The sequence below is a fragment of the Prinia subflava genome, chromosome 10, assembly GCF_021018805.1.
Source record: "Prinia subflava isolate CZ2003 ecotype Zambia chromosome 10, Cam_Psub_1.2, whole genome shotgun sequence".
NCBI lineage: Eukaryota > Metazoa > Chordata > Aves > Passeriformes > Cisticolidae > Prinia > Prinia subflava.
Genome location: NC_086256.1, coordinates 30438729 through 30455992, shown reverse-complemented (window position 1 = coordinate 30455992; position 17264 = coordinate 30438729). Strand labels below are relative to the sequence as shown.

Genomic DNA, 17264 nt, shown 5'->3' with positions numbered 1-17264 from the left:
AGCAGAATTTGGATAAAACCTGTTCTCAGGTTCACCCTGGAACATACATGCAGAGGAAATTTCATGCAGATCAGGCTTAATTTACTGCACAATTTTGCTGAGAGCAAAGTGAGACTCTTCCCACTCCTTTGCTGGAAGATCCTTCTGCATGGGAAGGGGACCAGTACATGATGTACTGCACTGTGAGCTGGTCCTGGGGATGCCAGGACAGGGTGCCATCCCTCATCCCACCACCTTTACAATGTCCCCAAGCCGTTGGGCAGGGATCCCAACCCCAGCTGCTCTGGGGGATCCATCATGGGCACCCCTGTGCCCCCTGTTCCTGTCCTCTGGGAGCTGGCAGTGGGTGTCTGTGCCTTCAGCCTGTGCTGGCCCGGGGCCACCAGCCCCTGCACACCCCTCCACGCATCACTGTGCCACACTGCCCTGCCCAGGGACTAATTTAGGCTGGAAACAAGGTGTGTATCTGTAACGGGCAGTTAATGGTGAGGGTAATCAATCACAGCAGCAGATTAGCGAGGGACATGATGGATTTCCTGATTCCGACACCTTTAAATCACGATCAGTTTCTCCTTCCAGAGCTGCTCGGGCTGAGCCAGAAGGGATGGGCTCAGTGATGCATCACCCAGTCAAACCTCCCCACAAACTGCTGCTGTGGTGGGAGCCCCCATTGACACCCACCCCACCCATACCCACCTGCCACGGGGTACCAGGGCTCTCCCTGGCTCTACCTGGGGCAGCAGCAGCAGGAGAAACTCTCCCTGCATGGGGGGCTTGGATCGCTTCCTCCTGATTTATATTTTGAGAACATTTCAGTGGATCAAGGTGTCAGATCTGTACTGCTGCCAGCAAACACTCTTTTCTTTTAGTAAGGAGAGAGCAGCAGGTCATTTCATCTGCTGTACCTCTCTGCTCCTCTGCCGGGGAGGTAGGGCTGCACCTTCCCAGCACCAGCACCTCTCTTCTCCTCTCAGGGTGGCTGTGGCAGCCCTTTTCCCCTCAGCAGGAAGGCAGCAGCATCCCAGCACAGCTCCTTCCCTGCAGCTTGTGAAGATCCACAGCCCCCTACACATTCCTAAGGGTGTTTGCTTCTCCAGAGCCGCTCCACACCACCCCAGCCTCACAGAAGCGCCAATTGCTGCTCCCAAGCATGTGCTCCCCATGACAGGCGAGCCATGAGTGGCTTCACCGTCAAGGCAGTAATCTACAAAGGGATCCAAAGCCATGCCTGTCACTTTGCTTTTGGCTCCCGAGCCTGCCAGCCTGGTTTGGCTCACAGGCAGAGCCTTGTCTCCAGCCACCAGTGCCAGACACTCCTCGCTGGCTGCCAGTGCAAGCCAAAATCCTCCTGCAGCCTCACCCCGGCCCGGTGCCTTGCAGGCAGCAGGGCCCACAGGGCTCCCAGTGCAGCCCCGGGGCCCCAGCCCCACAGCCACATCCCAAAGGAGCCGGGCAGGCAGAAGCACCGTGGGGAGGGCTGTGTGAGCCCCAGCACGGCTGTGTGAGCCCAGCACAGCTGTGTGAGCCCCAGGACGGCTGTGTGAGCCCCAGCACGGCTGTGTGAGCCCCAGGACGGCTGTGTGAGCCCCAGGACGGCTGTGTGAGCCCCAGCACGGCTGTGTGAGCCCCAGCACAGCTGTGTGAGCCCCAGGACGGCTGTGTGAGCCCCAGCACGGCTGTGTGAGCCCCAGCACGGCTGTGTGAGCCCAGCACGGCTGTGTGAGCCCCAGCATGGCTGTGTGAGCCCCAGCACGGCTGTGTGAGCCCAGCACGGCTGTGTGAGCCCCAGCACGGCTGTGTGAGCCCCAGCACGGCTGTGTGAGCCCCAGCACGGCTGTGTGAGCCCCAGCACGGCGGTGTGAGCCCCAGCACGGCTGTGTGAGCCCCAGCATGGCAGTGTGAGCCCCAGCACAGCGGTGCTTGGGGGGTGCCCTCAGGCTGGCACCGACCACTGAGAATCCCTGCATGGTGGGGAAGGAACGAGACAGGGTCCTCCTGACACCACCCTGCTGCTGCACATCCAAAACTCTTCCTGCAAAACCTGCCCTGCTGGAGGAGTCTGGGCTGTTCCTAGGACAAAGTGTGCAAGGGAAGGAAGCAGCTCAGAAAGGTGAAGTGAAAGTTAATACATCTGCATAAACCAACTCAGACACCACACGGGGAGGATGCAGGAAAGCGTAATGCCAGAAAAGACTTAAAGACTTTTTTTTTTTTTTTCCTGAACAGCGAAGCCCTCTACTACTTTTTCCAAAGCACTTGGAAAACCTGACCATATCATGACTCCCTCAGGGCATTTCCTCACAACCTCTGGCATTCTCCACGCCCTCTCTCTGTGGGTATCAGACAAAGGGTGTGCACACTGATGAGCCCCACGCTGCAGAGCATTTTGATGCTGCTGTTTTGCCAGCACTGAGATCACTACAGTGGGGCCAGGTGTGGGAGGCAGGGCTGCAGGCAGCATCCCCTGCCAGCACCCCCAGAGCCTGACACCCATCAGCATTTCATTCTACCCACTTGATCCCAGTCAGCATTAAAGCCATGCTTTGGCATTTCTTAGCTGCCACTGCTCAAAGAAATCACTCCGTGCATAATATGGCAGAGCTGGGTGTCCATGCTGCCTTCCCCATGCCCAGGTGAGGGAGAGAAGGGCTGTGAGGGTGCAGAGATTCCTCGCTGAGACAACAAATTCTGCCTCTTGGGGCACTCACATTCAGCAAAAAAATAGGGGGGAAAGGAGCATGTTTACAAATCTATATATTCGTACCTATATGTATGTCATTATGCTAAGTCAGGGTGAGACAAAGTGGATTGGCTACAGTCTTGATGTGCTAAAATTAGGTTTTATGTAAAATAAGTATTTGCTTCATGTAGGGCATGTTGGTATTAAGATTTATTTTCATCCTGACTTGTATTACTGCTTGGTATGATTGGGCAAAGCCCAGGGCACATGCATATCGTTTCCATTCATAACATCTACATGGATTCATGACCTAGCTAGCGAGCTGAATTGCCTTGCAATCTTTTTTCCACTGCAGAAAGCTTAAGAACCGTATCAGTCTTAAAGCAAAAAGAGACCCCATGTATATGCTCTGCAAGAAGAGCTCTTGAATGGAGTTGTAGGAGGCAGGGAAAGCATCACACCAACTCCCTAACACCCATTATCCACGTGGGCTCATTTCCACAAGCGGGTGTCTGTGGGACTAACAGAGGATGCCAGGGCAATAAATGTTAGTGGAGTGCTTGCATAATCTCCCAGAAAAAAAAATCTAGTGAGTTTATTTACTTCAACTATTTAACTAAATGGATTTGGCAAAGGCAGTTTACTGTTGTGAAGAAAGCATAAATTGAACGCTTACAGGCGTGGGCACGAGGGCCCCTGTGCTCCTGAGACAATAGAAATACTGTTACCATCAACAGGTGGAAACTGTGAGCTAAATAATAACTTTCATGTCCCCTGGGGCTTTCCTGAGGAGCATTCCCTCCCCGGGGCAGGGCTGTGAGTAGTTAGAGCCCCGGGCTGTCTGCGGTGGGGACACAGCCTTTATCTCATGGGAATTAAATGTCCAGCACCAACAGCAGCCAAGGGTCGAGGCTGCCCCTGGGCAGCGAGGAGAGGAGAACAGGGTGAGAAGAAGCACCTGCTTATCAGCACAGGGTGGGAAAACAGGCCCAGTTTGGCTTGTGCTGCAGAGGAGCAGGGATGATGGGAAAGGCACAGCGTGCACCAGGGACACTGCTGAGAAACAGCCCCTTCCAGAGACCTCTGCTCATCCTTCAGAGAAAGAACTCCTGCCTGCAATGGGAGAATCACAATTACCTTAGTAGAAGGAAGACGTAGGTTTATAGAAAGCTTTTCTCAGATGGGCAGAGAGATCCATGAAGGACTGGCTAAAGCCCTGGGTTTCTGGGGTCAGGGCTGAAGTGTGACACCCTGATGCAAGTGAGAGGATGAAGATGTACTCACTGAGAGAGCCTGGCCAAGTGTTTGGAGGAACTAGGGACACTGGCTCACCTGAGAGACCAGAAAGTTTAGTAATAAAAGCACCACACAGAGGGTTTGTCATATAGCTCCCTGAGAGTTGTTTTGGAGCACTGCTACTGGAGACAGCAATGCTGCTGGGACTGTGAAGAGTTTTGGAAGAGGCTGCTTTCCAGGTGGAGGCTGAGGTGCAGATGCTCAAACCAGCTCTTCTTGGATGTGGCTGAAGCAGGCTTTTTATGTGCCAGTTACAGAACTGACATGAGGAGATGCTTCTTTTGTTTGCTTTTTAAGGAGAAAGAATGTTATCAGAAAAAGCCAGCTGTAGAAAGTAACCTTCTATTGGATGCTTGTGGAGCAATCATCACTGGCTTCAATATAATTAAACAGAAAGGTATGAAAAAACAGGCTGGCATGCGAGGGCTTCATCCTGAAGAGGAGAAAAGGGATGAAGGGATCTCCAGCTTCATCCATGTGAGTACTTTTCTTCTCCTTTGGTTTATTGCCCACTTTTCCAGGGAGATGCCAGGATGCAGCACCTGGAACTGTGGGCTCCACAAGCCCAGAAGCCTTAGCTCACAGAGCTGCTATCACCTGCCATGGCCCCTTCCCCTCCTCCCGCTGTCCTGGGGCTGGGGGCTCCCTGCAGGACACTGCACCCTTGCTCCCAGCTCCACTGGAACACATAAGCACCGCTTCACTCCATGCACGTGGCTTTTCAAAAACATCCGTGGCATTCCCTCACAAGTGTCAGCATCGACCTTCACAGCTGCCATGGTGATGAGCACCACAGAGGAGCCTATAAATAACATCAGTGTGCCACACACTGGCCCTTTTATGAGCCCCACTCTTTCTGATTTACTTATACGCAAGGTATTTTACAAGAAAACCCAATTAAGCTTGGCAGACGGCTGATGATGGATTCCCGGCGATGACTCGCAAACACTTTGTTTTAAACCAAATAAAAGGATGCAGAAGACCAGTGGAAGCTACTGGTGTGATTTTGTATCACCCTACAACCTCTACAGCACCAGCCACTGGAGAATACCCCAGGGGAGGAGATGGGCAGAGCTCACAGGGCTGCTCCAGGCTGGAAGTTTAGGAGTGTTCTGAGTCTCTAGGATGCTGCAAGAAGCCTGCAGCCTGGCTATACACATTTCTGACTGCAGCTCAACCTGAGCAGGTCGCTCTGCTGTCAATGGAACCCAAAGGTTGTGCTTGGCCACCCTGTGCTGGACAGTACCATGAATTTTGTGTCAGGCCACTGTGGAACTGAAAGCCCTCACTTGGGTGTGCTTTGGAGGCATTGGCACACGCTGTGCATCGAAACTCCCATCATTTTTCCTGCAGCCAGGCTGCTCATCCAGGCTTCCACCTCTTTTTAACATGGGCACTCTCCACCCAGCAGCCACCAAAAGTAATGCTTCACTTGGCAGTTTCATCTGACACTCTGCCACCCCAGCAGTAATTCCTGTACTCCAGATAAGCAACACAGACATAAAACAGAAGACTCAGGGCTTGCATGGCATGTCTCTCTCAGCCCCTGACAAGTCACAGCTATCCTGGGAAAGCCTCTTTCAATCTTTAGACCTGCTTCCATTTTCTCTCCCAAGCAAACAGCTATGATAGACAGCCCTCATCCCAGAGCTACTCGAGCCAGGTGATTTTCCCAGCTTGATGGCATGTTTCTTATGCTCTGCCTGTACACCACTGTACCTCTGGGTCAGGGGAGAGCATTCCCAGCAGATACAGCAGGAAAAAAAAGGTTATTCACCGTAGAAACTAAGTGAAGTTGCTTTCTGTGTTGCTCTCTGGGCAAGGCAGTGCCTGGATCTTCCCTGAACTCTCTGGGAGGCAGGGGCAAGAAAGCCCCCACGGCACATGGGGAAAAACACAGGTTCCTCACTTACAAATAAACACAGCAGCATTTTTTTCAGCTCTTTTTGGCTGGAGCCCAGAATTGAATTCAGGCCCAAATATTCATTTTTAGATTTTTGATATTGAATGATTTAACAATATTGAGGAAGACAGGGGCCTCATAAAATCCCATTCAGCCACTTGAAAACCCAATTTCCCCCCAGTTTTTCAAACAGAGGAAATTTTGATCAGCTGTGGTTTGACTTTGAGTTGACACCTGAACCCAGGTGGCTGGAAGGTTAATGAAGACCAATGAGTCCCAACAGTCACCTAAACTACCCAAGTTCTGTGATCACTTGGCTTCAGGTGTATAAATTCTCCCCAAATCCACATTAAGGCTGTCAGTTCTCCCCTCTCATTCAGCATCTTCTCCTTTTATGTCAGCAGCATTTTTCTCTGTTCTTTATTCCCTTCTCCCTGCATGGTTTTATTTTGGAAGGAAATGGAAATGGAGTGTAATACAACTTTGCAAAGTTCTTTGGCAACTACAAATTTCCTATGCGCCCCCTGCTAGACTTGGGTGTGAAGACAGACTTCAAAGCAATGCTAGTCTTGTGAAATTCCCGTGAATTTGGCACAAGACCTGTGCAGGACTGCAAGGATTCATTGCCAAAGCCTGCTTATAAAGAAGACAGGACTAATTACAAAATTATGAGCCCCACCATGACCTCCACCCAGAGTGAGGGAGGCACAAGCATTGCCAGAGGTCTCAGGGCACACAGTGCTGCCTGAGGTGAAGAACCATGCTGGTTATTAGTCTGGATGAGCTGTGTAGCTGCAGAAACTGTGGGAAGATCAGAAAAGCCAAGAAATCAAAGGAGGGACCAAAGACAACATGAGATTGATTTCTGTCAGGGGAAAAAAGAACTGAACAAGCCAATGATTATATTAATGCACCTTGCAGAGGGACAGGGAGGACAGGAAGGAAGAGGCTCCCATTCCCAGGGAGCCCAGGGTGGTTTGCTGCTGTGCTGCACACTGGAAACCAGTCATGCTCCCCAAAATTTAAGATACATAAGGGGAACTCAAACAAGAGTAAGCAAGAAGCTGGGTGTTTTGCAAAGTGATTAAAGAAAGCTTTACAACAGGAGCCCGTAGCTCCACAGGTGAATTAACTATGTGGAAGCTATCCAGGAAAAGGATGTGTAGGAGCAGCATAAACCTCAGCAGCAGCCCTGGTGAGCGGTACCAGGAGACTGAGGGCAAGGGGAAGTGCTGCTCAGCAGAGCCACGATGCAGCAAGTTCTCCTGGAAAATACAGGGAAACTGTTGCCAGCCAGGACTTTGATTGCAAAGTTCAACAGGAGCCTAAAGACCAGTTCTAGAAGAGAATCACAAGGTCACAGTCTGCAGCAGGGAGCACTTGCTCGGACACAGAACTTGACCAGCCTTAGCATGAGGTGCTGCTGGCACATCTACAGGAATTTCCTTTGCTTTTTAAATGCAGGCATGCAAGTCCACAAGGGTCAACCTGGGCTGTCCTACCTTTAATAACTCAGGACCTCAGGACCTTTAATAATAAACTTGATTTCAGACTACAATTTAACCTCACTGTGTAAATGAGGGCCGAGGGCAAGGCGTGGCTATAAAAAAGCGAACCCGCATCGCCTGGCTCTGCTGCTGTTGCAGAAATGATCCCACAGGGAACAGAAAAGTCATCCCAGGGCAGCAGCCGTGGCAGCTGGAGCTCTTTGCTAATTGCTGAGGACAGCCAGGGACCTGCCATTTGCTTGCTGCCTTGCTGTGTCTGTGTGTGGGAAGGGTGAGGGCACGCTCGCACTCTGCCTGGTTTGCAAACAGCACAGGGGGAAAAGTTCAGCTGGAATGCCTGAGCTGAGAAAAAAACAGCTACATATGAGGATTAGTAACACAGCTTTCTTCTTAGCTGCAGCTACTAGCAAGACTCCAGAGATGTGCTTGCCTAAGCAGGTAATGCTCTGAGCCATTTCATGGTGCTGGGCCAAAAGCAGCTACCTGGGGCCTGCAACACCTGGAGAGTGAGGGAGGCCTCCAGTGATTCCAGCAGGGTGCAAACACCAGGAATATGGCATGGCCTGAAAACACACACCTTCCCATCTACTTGTGCAACAGCCAGTGCAGCAGTTGGACATGGAGAGGCTTCTGCAGTTTCTTTTATTTGGGAGGCCAGAGTGTTCTCTGACCCTTCTAGCCCTGAGACTGTGAGAAGTCTGGACGCTTACAAGGTGCTCACCTCTTTGTTCACTCCAGTTTCACAGCCTGAGAAACCCACTTGAGGAACCCTGAGGGAAGCTGAGGATTTGTTGCTTCCATGGGTGCATGGATCCCTTCCAGATGCTTCCTCTGGGAGAAGGAAAAGGTGTGCTGGGCTCATGCAAACCAACAAAGATTTCCTTATGTATCCCAAGCATCAAATCCACATTCAAAGCAGGCTCTCTGCACAGCTGGACTCTCACATGGGTTTGTCTGCAGAGCTGTCACAGACTGAGCCTCTGCTTTGCAGCCAGATTTTTGTATTCTGTGCTGATTTCCCAAGGGTCTTCATTTGGGCTTATCATCCCCACAGGGATCAATAGGACTGCAGCTGCTGTCCTAGCATCTGCAGCCAGCTCTGCTGAGCAGCACTGTGGTCTGCAGGATAAAGCAGGGGCTGGGAGCCAGGAGCACTGACAGCCAGCCCAGCCCTGCCAGGAGCCTCTGCGAGGGCTCGATCACACTGGTCAGTGTCCTCAGGGACAGCCTGGGCATGTCCCAGCTGGGCACTGACACCGGTGACCTCGTGTCTGCCTGATCAGCAGGGACAGTGCTGAGGAGCCCCGAGGGTGGAGCAGGCAGAGGAGAGCAGGCAGGGTCCACTCCTTCCACCCCAGCCCTTCCCTTGGCTCTGAGGTGTGAAGCTGAGTGCTGAAAGTCTGCAGCATCCATGGCCAGGATCAAGTGAGAGGAATGGAATCAAAATAGCCGGGGAGGCCGACACTGTGGCAATGGGCAGGTGGTTGAAACACTTCCTCTGCCCCAGCTCCACATTTTGGGACATGCCTAGGAGGGAGTCCTTCTGCAGAGAAGCCTCGTGGCTGCAGAGCCAAGCACTGCTTGGTAGCTGAGCCTTTCCAATCTCCCTGAGTGCTTCTGCCCTTTGCCAACCTCCTCTTGGAATTCCAGGTCCAGCATCAGGCTGGAACAGCCATACCAGAGACCAGTAGACACCTAAGGTGATGTGGACCCATAACTCTGGGTTAAAATCTTGAGTAACATCAGCTGCATTCCTTTTTGTGGTGATCCTGAGATCCACAACTGATGAACACTTCCTGTTTCACCATCACCTTCTAAGTATCTGTATTAATGCATCCCTGTGCTGCTTCACTCTTTGCTCCACGGTCACTGTGCAGTACAGGCACTGCCCAGCACAGGCACTCAATCTTGATTAGCAGCAGCAGAAGCTTTGTTAATACAAATATATAATGATGCCATCCTAGACCCTTCAGTCTGGAGGAGCTGGACCCACAGAGAAGCACCCTTGTCCCCCGATCACTGCACAGAGCCACAACAGCATCACCTGTGGTGCCACTGGAGCCAGGCCCACCAGCATATTTCTGCACTGTAATAACATTCCAGTGGAAAAATTATGGATGCACTTTGCCAGGTGCCTGTGTTTGCAGTGATGGATTCTGCATCTGGTTATTAACCTCTTGCAAAAGCTCGGTGTTATCTTGTATGGAAGTAATATTAAGTTAAACAGCTGTTGATAACTTATCTCCCATTATCCGCGACTTCATTCAAGGCCAATATTTACTCACATCCCAGAAGCATTGCTGCATTTCCAATGGCACTGTTTGTGGAGTCAAATGAGAACAATTTTTAATAGGTCCTAGGTACTCAGAGGGCCACGTTACCCACGTTACCTGAATGTGCGACACAAGAAAACTCTACAGGGGTACAAGGCCTGGACACAGCATATCATCTGCAGAGGAAAGCTAATCTGGAGGAGGAAACCTCACTGGGGGAGGAAATCCAGCTTGGGGAGCATCTCCTGCAGCCACAAATGTGCTGACCAACATTCCCTACCACCTGCATCCTGCACCAACCCCTTGCCATGCTGCTGTTTCTCATCCTTCCTCCCTCAGAAGGCAGGCCAGCCATGGTCCCAAAAGGTCCCAGCTATCAGTGTGACCCTTTTCCTTCCATTTTTCATCCTCTAATTCAACCAAAGGATCAGAAGAGACATCACCTGCCACTTCACTCAGTCACTCAGACTCGTGTAGGTAGGTTACTCTTAGCTGAAGAAAATGATTCTCTGGGCTTTCACTGTGGACACTGTCAGGAGTGTGTCAGTGGTTTGCTTCATGGTATTTTTCCAGGGAGTCCATTCTATTCTTTATTGCTTTTGCTGATGCTATAACAGTGTGACAAAGCCTTAGGCAGACTTAGACCCCGCTGTGCTGGACGTGGCAGAAGCAATGATCAGAGAACAGAATTTGCATCCAAAAAAATAGGATCTCTGCAGTATAACTTCTCCCACCACTATCAAAAGGACTGGGATGGAGACTGGGCATTCTGGGATGGGTTCCCAGGCATTTCCCACCCACACAGGCACTGCCACACACACAAGCAGAGCTCCTGCTGTCCCTGCCTCAAGTTTTCAGGTGTGAAGGTGAGTGAGCTGCACAGCGCTGGCTCCACTCATGACCTCTCCTCTCCTCCACACCACCACTGGTCCACACCGCAACAAGAAATCAGACCGTGGTGACCACTGGGCTGTTTCATGATGCCACTGGAGCTGGTGGAGTCAGCAGAGCTGAATGTCTGATCTGTGAGTGAGTGGCAGCCCTTGGAATGGCCAAGAACTGGCAAGAGACCACAGTTAATGCCAAGTCCAACTGCAAGTGGGAGGTACATTTTAAGTGTGTCGCCTGACTCAGTACACAGCCGGGGTGAGTTTATAGCCTTTGATATTGTTACATTAATCATAAGGAATCTCCCAGTTCCTTGGAAATACAGCGTCAAGCTCTCCAGGGCTAGTTTCAGTCGTTTTATTCCCAGGTAATAGCCCTCTCCCTCATTTATAGCTATGTCTAGACACACAGCGAGGAAGGTGCTATAAACGCTTGATGGAAAAACCCTGTCTACCTCCTAATTCCTGTGTTTCACATCCCAACCGTGCACGGAGTACAGGGTTGTAAAGTCTGTGCTCACATGCCCTCCCGTGCCACCAGCCCTGTGCCACAGCAGCTCACTGTCCCTGGCACGGGACACAGCTGGCCCAGCCCACAGGGTCACAGGGGCAGGATGATGTTTGCTCAGATCCTACAGTCTGCCTCGAGGAAATGGCCAAGCAAGAGGGGAAGAAGGAAGAGAGGCTGCAAATCCCCTTGAGAAGATGCAGCAAGAGCAGCTTTGCTCCTCGTGGCATTTCTCAGCACTGCCCTTCCAAGCACCAGGCAGGACAGTGTGAAGAGGAAGAAATCAAACTCATACGTAAACAAGAGGAAGGAGAGGATGTGTTTATTCCTTTTTTTGAGGATGCTGATTCAATATCAATCAAAACCAAGGAAATTAACATAATGGGACAAAATCCTACAATGTTCAAGGCCTCTCTGAATGTCAAAAAATCATTTGCTAAGTTTAAATACTGTGTTTAATGCAGCCACAACTCCAGTGGCTTCCCTCCAGTTACACCTTGTGCAGAGGGAGCCTGACTACCTGTTTTACATCTCCCCAGAGCACTGGAAATAACTGAGGCCTCTGAGCAGGGTGAGAGTGGTCAGGGTGAACACATGCTGAAGCCTGGGGATGACCCCATGTCACCGAAAGAGGGCATATCACAGGGAAGGAAAATTAACTCACAGCCCCTTGGAAGATGATGGTGGTGCTGACCAGAACCAAGCACACATGGGAAGGGGCTAGGGATTAGCAACATCACACCTCTGCCGTGGAATCACAGAATCATTTAGACGGGGAAAAGCTGCTAAGATTGTAGAGTCCAACCACTAGCCTGGCACTGCCAAAATCACCACTAAATGACATCCCTAAGTGACACATCTACACATCTTTTAAATCCCTCCAGGGATGGTGACTCAACCACTTCTCCAGGCAGCATGTTCCAGTGCTTGACAATCCTTTCAATGAAGAAGTTTTCCCTAATATCCATCCAAAACCTCCCCTGGTGAACCTTGAGGCTCCTTCCTCTTGCTCTGTCACTTATCACCTGGAAGAACTGGGCCGCTCCCACCTTTTTACAGCCTCTTTTTAGGTAATTGTAGAGAGCTGTAAGGTCCCCCTGAGCCTCCCTTTCTCCAGCCTGAGCCCCCCAGCTCCCTCAGCCACTCCTCATCAGATTTGTGCTCCAGACCCTTCACCACCTTTGTTGCCCTTCTCTGGATTTGCTCCAGCACCTCAATGTCCTTCTTTGAGTGAGTGGCCCAAAAATGAACTCCAAGCAGAGAGGCAGTCAGGGACCAATGGTGAGTGAGCCCATGACCCACCTGGGGTGACTCTGCTGCCAACAAAGATGGTGGTGCCAGTTGTTGTGGACTATTTTTCAGCTCTTATGTGTATTAATGCACTGCACAGCACTTGGAGCCTTCAAGATAAAAGGTACTTTCACCAGCATTTCGGTGGCTTGTTTCCTATTATAGGTCTGGTTTTGACACGCCCCCACCCTCTTATCTAACTTTTTCTACAAAGCTCTTCTCACTTTTTCATCTCTCTTCTGTGGTCCCCAGCCAGGGAAAAAACAAAACAACAAAAACAATACCAACATATTAATTTCCTTTTCAGAGAGCTTGAGCTTAAGGCAGACACAGTGATCTAGAGACAGGAGACGTTTATATAGGTGATTCTATAACAAAGAAATGTGCATACTTTGCTGTAAACTCCTCTCTTCAAAGTGGCTTGGTACTTAGGAAAAAAAAGGCCTTTGTTTTTTCTCTTTTTGTTTTTAACGAGCCTAGTGAATATTTTAATTAAGTTGGATAGGAATTTTCACAGTGACTTGATGTGAAAATGTGAGCCTTTAAGAGTCGCCTTTGATGCTTGAGTTATGTTTTAAACACTTGATGAGTCCTGCAGAGCTGTTAATCCTTTTAGCATAGCTAATGGCTGTTGCTGGAGTGCTCCTGAAATCCTGTTTTGTTTCTGTCTTCCGGGCTGGAGGCTCCCTCCGGAATGGCAGCAATCCACCCTGGAGCTGTGTACAGCTGCCAGGTCCAGGAGCCCCCCACACCACCGAGGAAACCTGAGGGCCCCAGGGCTAGTGGATCTCTGATGGGAGCCACGGGAATCTTCCCGCACACATAACAGCGTGATGCTGGACAGCTCCAAGATCCCCCGGCAGGAATGCACACATCCCGGTGGCGTTTAAGAGTTCTGCCAGGGGGAGGTCAGAGGAATTTATCCTCCCAGTCACCCTTCTGGATGGGTCAGCTGCATGAAATGGTGCAGCAGGAGCTCAGGAATGGTGCCCCGACCCTGCACTCAGCAGTGGAGCACACACTGCAGTCTGTGTGTGCCATCCTCTGCTGTGTTCAGTGTTGCTACCTTAAAGTAAGACTTTTCATTATCAAATATTTTAACTTCATCTCTCTCCAGATCTGGCAAGCCACCCCACACCTTGTAAACAGGCTTTCCTCTGCTCTCTAGCTCTGGATTTGCTTGAAGGATAGGTAGCAAACTGACTTTGGGGAAATGCAAATGCCTTCCACAAAGGACGCTGCAGGGAGAGATGAAAGCCAACTCCATTTGCATTAGTTCTGTAACTGGATGTTTTCCCTCTCCCGTTTAGACTGTGGCTCACACACACACACATTTTTGCCACTGAGCTGTTTGTTGTCAGCTGCTCCTCCCAGGAGTTTCGAAGAAATCCCCATTTACACACAAGGCTGCTTGTCAGGGCACCGGCAGCAAGCTGCACAGGCAAAAGAAGCACCGCGGGAGCTGGGAGCCAGCAGAGCCCTGCCGTGGCCTTCTGGGCAAGTGCCACCCTGCTCTGTACCCCTGTGCACACCCGAGCCTGCAGCAGCACCAGCAGGACCCTCCTGCCACCGCCCCGGGCAGCATTACTGTCGGAATAACTGCAGGAAAAGCAGCAGATGAGCTCCAACCCAGTGCACAGACTGTGTCTTTAGGTGTCCCACAGCGAGACAGCAACCTCTTAGTGTGTTAAAGCAGAGAAGCAGACACAGGCAAGCACTCTCTCTATAACAGAATGAGCAGGGCTGTCTGGCAGGTCGTGTGTACACGGCTCTCCTGGGGATGGGTATTCACCCCACTGCTGCTGCTGCCTCCCCCCAGCAAGGGCCCACATCTGCCCCTAGGTTTGCTCTGAGGAGTTCCTTGGAGAGCCTGCAGGGCACAGCAAGGCATCCAGAGCCCGACGAGGACACGGGGATGCAGCACTGGGCACTCAGCGCCAGGCTAGAGCTCCAGCTGAGCTGCTGTGCCAAGCTTTGCTCTCTTCCCTCAGCACATGGCTCTGACACTCCCCTCCACCATTTTTGCAGCTTTTTGTATTTATTGCCCTTATTATTTTTTAAAGGGAGCAGGGGGATGCCTCTCTGGCAGCAACCAGAGGAGTTAAAGGACAGTTATGCTCAGGCAGCCTTTGAAGCCACTGAGGTAAAGGGGATGGGGCGGGAGATCCTAGTACTGCTAGCATCCTAACCAGAGGTGTTTCTGGCTTAAACAGGCAGCCAAACATCTGTTTTCATTCTGACAGCAAGAGCTTTGCATTGGGAAACAGATAAAAATCCAGGGAAACCAATAAAAACCCGGTTTATATTCAGCCCCGTCTACTGTTGGTTGCTGCAAAACCCATGGAGAGCCCTAAAATTGCAGAATCTGTGCCTATTTCACCTTATGCCAGCAACACTCAGGAGAAGGGGATTTCTGGAGGAGGATTTCTGCACACAGTGATCAGAGCCCTGTACTCACATCCGTTCTGGCAGATAAACCCAGCGCAGCCCTTGGTACACAAGAGGCACTGGGGGAGGTCCGGTGCCACCTGTAATCCATGGCCACAGGGTGGACATCCCGGCCACAACGTGGACATCCTCCAGCCCCGCTCAGCATCAAGGAGATGCGCAGGGCCTGCGGGCACAGCAAGCCTGGAGGTGTAGAGGGGATCCCCCAGGGAGTAGGCACCTCTGTGGGCCCACATGAAGGTGGCTCACAGCTACAGCCACCGAGATTCCTGGCACAAATCACCACGGGACACCTAAATCCTCGTGCCAGCTGCCCAGCTGCCCAAGGAGAATTGTGACAGTGGCATGTCCAGAGGGAGAAGACCACATGTGACATCCCTCCAGAGCAGGAGCACAGGAGCAGGCTCCCCCGGAGAAGCGCTGGGCTGAGCACACCTTCCCTTCCGCAGGGCAGAGCCACAGATCGATACCCCACGCCCACGGGAAGCCACAGCTCCGCCGCACAGTCCGTCTGCACGGTCCATGGCGACAGTCTGCCACCGTGCAGGGGAAAGAGGGAAAAGGCTGCAAACAGGAATCGTCCCCGCACAGGGAAGCACCCCAGTAAAATCCGCACCCGATGGCGCCAGCAAGGCAGGACCCCCAGCAGTACCCACGGCCCTTGGGGCACATCGGGTCTGCAGGTGGGCAGCGCCTCTGCTACCGGGGCAGGAGAGGGGAAGTCCCACTCAGAACATGTTCAGCACTCTCAGGAAAACCTGACCCCCTCCTCATGTCCCCGGCTGGGCTGCCTCTGCCATGGGCTATGTCCCCTCTCCCACACTCGTTTACTTGAGGTCGATTGCGAGCGGAACGCGTTCCCAAGGCGGAAACGGGAGCATCCCGAGCCTCCCAGCACTCAGCCCTGCCACAGGGCTGGAAGGAGTCCGCGTTCTCTGCGGAGAACCAAGCTCCGAAACGGTGCTCAGCCTCCAGCCAAGGCCTAGCGGGGAGCATCCCCAGGAGCGGCACGGGCCCCGCGGGGCGAGGCACCCGCACCCTGAGCAGCAGCAGGCTCCGGGCATGTCCTTCGGGGCTCCCCCGTCCCACGGGTCCCTCCCGGGGCTCGCACTCCGAGACCAGGTTCCCCGAAGCCAAGTTTGGTCCAAGAGCAACAGAACCTTCTCCCGCAGCAGCCCGAGCAGCCGACTCCGCTCTCCCCCAGCCCTGGCCGCATCCCCCCCGCCCCTCGCCACTGCGGCCGCTCCCGAGGGGACCCCGGCCCACGCCGCTGTCCCGCCGGGGCTCGAGCTGCGGGCACAAGGGGGAGCGGAGGGGAGGGCTAGCGGCCAGCGGGGGCGCGCAGCCCGGGCAGCCCCATCCCGGCAGCATCCGCGGGCGGAGCGGCGAGGCGGCGAAAGCGGGGACCCGGTGCCCGCTGGGACCGCAACGGGGGAAACTTGTGCCGCGTCCGGAGCCCGACGAGACGATACCGCGGCGGATGAGAGGGGATGCGCGGCGGGGGCGACGAGGCCCCCGAGTGCCGCCGGCCGTGCCTTACCTCCCTGGCCGCTCCGGAGGCTGCAGTCCGTGCCGTAAATCCTTGTGCCGGGTGCGGAGCCGGGTGCGGCGCCGGGCGGGCGGGCGGGTGCCCCCCTCCCCGGGGCCGAGGAGCCCCGGCCGCCCGGCGCTCAGCCCCGCCGCCCCCGCCGCGCTGCCCGCCGCCCCGCCTCGCCGCCCGCCGCCCCGCCTCGCCACATCGCCGCCGCTGCCGTCGGGGGCTGCGGCCGCCCCGCCGCCGCTCGCCGGCCCCGCGGCCCCGCGCCGCGTTCCGCCGCCTGTGGGAGGCGCGCTGGGGGCGGGCGAGGGGCGGCGCGGCGAGGGGGCCGTGCCCACCGCCCCTCCGCTCCGAGCCGCTGGCGCTGCGGGCACCGGCCGCCGCCGGCAGGGGCCCGCGGTACCCCCGAGTCCGCCGCTCCGGCCGCAGCCCCTTCCCCCGGGACCCCCGACCCCGGGAGCCGGGGGTTCCTCCCCAGCCATCCTGCGGCAGGGGTCATCCATCCCCGCTGCGGGCGTCCGGGAGCAACCCGTCCTCCGGGATCCCGCCCCTTTGTCGCTTGGTCAGGGACATGTCCAAGACCTCGGCACAGCCGAACCCGTTCCTGGGACCGAAGAGCAGCATCAGAATCCAGACCCTTTACCTCCTTCCTCCCGCCTCCATCCCCGCGGGTTGCGGTCAGTCCCTGAACCCCGGTGTCCTCAGCGCCGACTTCTGGAGCCGATGCCGCTCCAGAAGCCGATGCCGGAACCCAGGACTCCCTGTCCCTGCCCTGGGGAGCCCTCTGGTCAGCCCCAGAGTCCAGGACACCGGACCTCTCCTGGCTGTGCCCCGCGTGCGGCTCAGCAGCTCTAAGGGGAAACGGGAAAGGGGTTGCCCAGTCCTTCCCCCACCGCACAGCCTGCGTGCCCCTCGCCCCCCACAGCAGGGGTGA

General features: G+C 53.9%; 1 protein-coding gene across 1 annotated transcript in view; it reads right to left on the bottom strand.

Annotated features, from left to right (window-relative positions):
- Positions 1-16458, bottom strand: part of TMEM121 (transmembrane protein 121) — a 38677-nt gene extending 22219 nt beyond the window's left edge. Inside the window, exon 1 of the mRNA XM_063406752.1 lies at positions 16334-16458. The gene's annotated coding sequence lies outside the window, so the exon portion shown is untranslated. The remainder of the gene's footprint in view (positions 1-16333) is intronic.
- Positions 16459-17264: the final 806 nt, after the last annotated feature.